Below are 6,000 nucleotides of genomic sequence, written 5' to 3' on the forward strand. Positions count from 1 at the left end.
TTCCTGGAGGAGGTCCTCCACCAAATTCTTTTACCCAATTGTGCAGGAGGTAAAGAGCTTTTCCCAAATCTGCTGGATTTTGATTGTTTCTAATCCAAAATAATCTTTGTGTCAAAGTGACCCATCTTGGGGTGACCTGTGCTTGACCCTTACATTATTCATGAGAATATCTAACTCACGGTTTGGAACCAGTGACTTACTAGAAATTTGCGTCTTCCACCCCTGACGTTTTCATTTTTACAATGAAATTTCCAGAAACAGCCTCGTAAGGCCAAAAGAACAGATCTGCAGTTCAAGACAAATCATGGGCCATTATTTTTCCAGTGGGGAAAGAAAAGAAAAATGAAGAAGGTCATCTATTAACTTTATTGTACAGAGAAGCTGGAATATTAAGAAATAACCTCTGAACTTAATTTATTGATAAGGACATTCTTTTGAGTTTAAAGGATTTAGAGATATAGAATGTATACAGAAATCAGAGCTCAAAGGAATCTTACGATCTGATAAAAATTGAACTCGTTTCTTTTGTTGAATCAGCAGGATCATGAATCAGCTGCTTGAGGGTATCCATAATAGGGCTTTTTTTTTTCCAACAGGTGGGTTCTGAAGGTTGGCGTGGCAGTTAATACAATTCAATCTGGAGATGAGACACAGAAACTGTAGAAGTCAGATGACATTCCTTGGCATATTCCAAACTGATGGAAAATCCCACCATTTCTCCCCATCATCTCCCCATGTACTGTTCATAAGCCTCTGGGCTTGTGAGTAGGTATAGTTGGGGCAGGGATAGTCGTGCCTATCTCTTGAGTTCTTGGAGCATCTGGTTCTTTACACTCACCGCCTGCTGTCACTTTCTGAAAACACTTTCACAGACCCATTAGCCCGTGAGCAGCGGTTTACTGCTAAGCCATTCCCCGCTAAAAGCCATTAGTAGCCCCGTTCCAGCTGAGAACCAAAGAAGGTTACAATAGAGTAATCTTCCCTCTAACCAGAGTGGGAGACCGTGTATTTATAGCAATGTCAGTGTGCATGTTCTCAAGGGGGTTCTCATTAGAAACACACAGAGAGCCCTAGAGCAGGATCCCTAGCACGGATGATCACTGACATTAGTTGACTATGTTGAATCCTTTAAAGGACACCATCCCTTGAGCCCTCCTAGACCACATGTTTCAAAGTCCAAATTGTTTCTAAGTTATTTAGAACTGAAAGGCCATAACAGTATTAAAAACATTTTTGTAAATTACATAGCCATCTTCTGATCACAAAATGCTTCAACCCCTTATCTCCCTTATTTAGCAAAGCATGAAGATGTGGGTTATCATGCAACAGAAATAACACAATTTGTTGTGTTCTAACGGTGCCAGCCAGTCATGATATCCAGGTGACTCTCAAAATTCATGTGAATGATATATTCATTCTCCAAACTCATGGAGGCATAGAGGAAAGATGAAGGATACAATTTTGGTGAATGGTTATGCAGCAAACTTACATAAAATTGGGTGGCATCTATTTTTGACTTGAGACCAGCGACCCATAGAACTACAGTTTTTTTAAGATTTCACTTGCTGTGCAATGAAAAATTTGTCACTAACTGAACACACTAACATGGGTGTTGGGTGTTGGGTGACCTTTCCACCTGTCTTGGAAGCTTTAAGAAACAATTTTAAATGAATAGGAAAGGGCATTTATAGTAACCTTTTTCTCTATCCTATAAGCTTATTATGTATTTTAGAAATGAAGGAATTTCTTATAATATATTCCTACAAGTAAAGTCACTCTCAAATTCATACAACATTTATATAAATTTGTTCAGAAGAATATATTATGGCTTATTTTAAACTACCTAACTGTTGGAGTAGTATTTGGGCATAAATATGGACAGGACGAAGTACATAGAATATACTAAAAATTAGTCACATAAATATTTTCTATCTAATTCCATTGGACAGAAAAGACAGAATTGTTATCCATTCATAGAATAAAAAATAAAGCATTAAATGCTCTAAGTTGGACACCCTTCAGCAGCTTTGGCCAAACTACACACATGAGGTAAACAAGCTGATTTTTTTATACTTGATACTTGGGTAATGCTACTTCCTCACAATTTTTAAAAATTTATTTTGCAGTTTCCTGCACTAAAAATTACAGAAGCTATGACTAAAGTAAAATAAAATTTAGAATTAAATAAAGACTCAAGAAAAGTTTTGATTAGGTTTCGAGGCTCCTTGACATTGAGTACCTCGCCATTTTAATTCAATAAATCCCAGTCTATTGAACTGAATTCTCTTCATCCATCCAAAGAAGATTTTAGGATGGGATTCCCTCAACCACTCTGGACCCTCACCCTCCCCCCACCACCCATGGGTGGTCCATTGATCAGCCAGGGGAAAACTCCAGTGGTGGGAAGAGGGGTTTAGCCTTATAAGCACTGTGTTTGGTATTTAGTTTTGTTAATAGCAATTCTGATCTCTTGCCGGGTTCATCCAAAAGAATGGAGATGCAGATACCTTAGGTGGTCAGGGCAATGGTCTCCATCCTCTCCTAGTGTTCTGTTATTTCTCAACAGATTTTCAACAGCCTTTGCACGTCTTCAATTGCCCAATATCTCTTACATTATCCAAGGTCAGAAAAACCATATGGCTTTATAAAGATCAAAGCGTAGAGTCAGGAACCCACACTTTTAAAAGTAAAGAACTCCCCTACTACCTATTTTAGAATCAAATGTACACGGCCCACTAACTGCAAAAAATTTATGCAGCCGAGTTAACCCACTTGGAAGAAGAATAATGTGTCCATTAAGACCAAAAGGACAAGCCCATCTTCCAGTGAGAAAGTAGTAGAGGGTAGACATTAAGGGAAACGAAATTAAAGACACTGGATTGGGAGACTCCAAAAGGTAGGTACAAATGACAGAAAATGGAGAAATTAAATGAGAAATTAACCCCTCACCCTCTGAGGTCACTCTTTGTGTTGAAACTCAGTTGTTTTTTAAAGAGTCTTTATTACTGGAGACATGATTTTCTCGTAGCCGAGGGGAAAGTTCAATTACTGCGCCCAACTAATCATCCATTTTAAATCATTTTTGTGTAAAGACTGAGTGTATTGGACGGATTTATCATACTCAGAATGAAACTGGTACAGATGAAAAACCTGTTAAGGGATATTAACTTCACTATTTTCTCGTTTGCTCTAAAAGCCTGGTAAGTACAAAGATTTGGGATAGACTGGGGCTTATTATCAGCCAAGTAAGGGAGGCAAGAGCTTCCTGATGGGCTTAAAAACAAGCAGCTTGTGGGGCGCCTGGGTGGCTCAGTGGGTTAAGCCGCTGCCTTCGGCTCGGGTCATGATCTCAGGGTCCTGGGATTGAGTCCCGCGTCGGGCTCTCTGCTCAGCAGGGAGCCTGCTTCCCTCCCTCTCTCTCTCTCTCTCTCTCTCTCTCTCTGCCTGCCTCTCCGTCTACTTGTGATCTCTCTCTGTCAAATAAATAAATAAAATCTTTAAAAAAAAAAAAAAAGCAGCTTGTGGTTTAGAGTATAGGAAAGCTTTAAAAAAAAAGTCTCCATCTTGTTTTCTAGGGTTAATGAGATCTCTCTTCTGCTGTTATGACTCACTTGTTTCTACAACCCACCCCCCCAGATATTTTAATGGGTTTCTCTATGTCAACCCCATTTCTCCAATTGTTACCACCCATGTGCTAATCAAACAATTATCTTGTCATTCCTTTTATAAGACCTTCTGTCAAGACCCACAGAGCCCTTTCAGAATTACGGAGATCCAGCAATATTCAGATCATAAACGTTGTTTTATTGAATGTTTCATGGATAATTTGAGTAAAGAAACAAACACCAAACTAGTAAATATTTTATGGAAATAAAGGGAGTATTTAAAAATTATTGAAATTTATTAAAAGCTGACATATGTTGTTTTTATGGCTTTCAGAGATTTTTGACAAAGGGAGCTGTGCACAATTTTAATTGGTGTGTTTCAACAGTTATCCAGCGTGAGTTCCCAGCAACAAACGGAGGACACACTGGAGCACAGTTACCAAAACTGGCTTCTTGATGATGTAGCTCAAATTATGGTTTTATGGTGCCAAATGTGATTCTGTGTTTGACTTTGGAACCAGCCGTCATAATGCAGACTTTGACCATCCTCATAGACACATATGAGTACTAGCTAAATTTGGAAAGCTGAAGAGACAAAAAAGGGTGGGATATTATGAACTACAAACTTTTTTCTGATTCTGTGTCCCTTGGTGCTCAGATGGTGGATGCCTTTTAACAAGCTACATGTCTTCCCAGGTTCCATGTTAATATCAGGTACAAGATTTAGCATTAACCTGGCTCTCTCTTGCACGAGTATGTGCCATCAAATGCACAAATATGGCAGGTCTCTTGGCACCCATTTTTGGATGGACTGTTTCCAGCAAAAACAATGAATTACCAAGCAGTTCCAAGCGATGTACCCAGTGAAGAGTGTAAAGCTGCAATGGCTTACAGATGCCCAGTTTTAGGAAATAAACCAATCATCAATTCTAAACTGCATGAGGAGGAGCCACTCCTGAGCGTAAAATCACAACCAGGAAACAAAAAGCTGCTACTGAAAACAGCCCCTCAAAGTTAAAGGAAGCTTGAGGCTGAGAAAGTTGAAGAGCAGGGCATGAAAACTGGCAAGAGTCCCGATGGGCCCCACTCCAGCCCCGCAGAGCATACCACAATAGACTGCCACTCAACCACTTCGTGAGAGCCCAAGACAGACAAGGAGACCAACAGCCTAAACAAGATGCTCCAAGCCATCAAACAGCTCAGAGAAGCAGCAGCACCTGGAAAACAGCTAGAATAACACCGGTCAAAGGAAATGCAGCAAGAGAGAACCTTTCTTCAAGAGCTAGGAGACACAGATTTGGGGATTTAAAGACTCAGGGAAATCACATTCTCAGAAAATCAAGACAAACATCATTAAATGTATGGATTACCCATGTGCCCCCTCTTAATGTTCATCTATAACTTTAACCATTTATCCAAGATTAAAGAAAAACAGAACAAGAAACCATAAAATAAGAATACATCCAATGGGGGATGTCCAAGAGCCCTACAGAATTGCCCCCCATTTCAGAACCACCTATTTAGAAGTTAACCTACACGTACATGATAAATTTATTTTTGACAAAGATACCAAGACAATTCAATGAGAAGCAGAAAGTCATTCTGACAAATGATACCAGAACGTTAGACATAGACCCTTTACTCATAATCACACATTTAAAAACTTTGAATGCATCGCATATATTAATTAAAAATCTCAAACTAAAATATCTGGAAGAATATGTAAAAGAGAATAAAAATTTTATGATTTTGGATAAACACACATACACACAACACACATACACACAACACACACACTCTTGAATCTTATAAGAAAAAATCATAACTTGAACTTTATTAAAATTGAAACTATTTTTTCCTCTAAGAATTAAGAAAAATCACACAGTCGAAAAGAGAATGAACAGAGTGAGAAAATATTTGCAATACAAACATCAAATATAGGACCAGTCTCCAGATTATATGAAGAATTCTTACAATTCAGTAATAGGAAAATAAGAATGGAAAATAAATAGGAAATAAAATGGATAGGAAAATAGGAAACAGGAAAGGAATATGAAAATAAATGATCCAGTAAAATGGACAAAATATTGAATATTCCTTCACAAATAAGATTAAATAATCCCCCCAATGGCCAACAGATATATGAAAAAATGCTCAGTATCATTCATCATCAGAGAAAGGCAAATCAAAACCACAATGAGATACCACCTCACACCTGTCAGAATGACTAAACTCAACAACACAAGAAACATCAGGTGTTGGTGTGGATGTGGAGAAAGGGTAACCTCTTACACTGTTGGTGGGAATGCAAACTGGAGCAGCCCCTCTGGAGAACAGTGTGGATGTTCCTCCAAAAGTTAAAGACAGTGCTACTCTACAACTCAGCAATTGCACT

At 38.5% G+C, this 6,000-nt stretch overlaps 1 pseudogene; it reads left to right on the top strand.

The window, feature by feature from the left end:
* Positions 1-4,914, top strand: part of LOC125106363 (eukaryotic translation initiation factor 2A-like) — an 86,857-nt pseudogene extending 81,943 nt beyond the window's left edge.
* The last annotated feature ends 1,086 nt before the right edge of the window (positions 4,915-6,000 follow it).

This window comes from Lutra lutra, chromosome 8, assembly GCF_902655055.1.
Source record: "Lutra lutra chromosome 8, mLutLut1.2, whole genome shotgun sequence".
Lineage (NCBI taxonomy): Eukaryota > Metazoa > Chordata > Mammalia > Carnivora > Mustelidae > Lutra > Lutra lutra.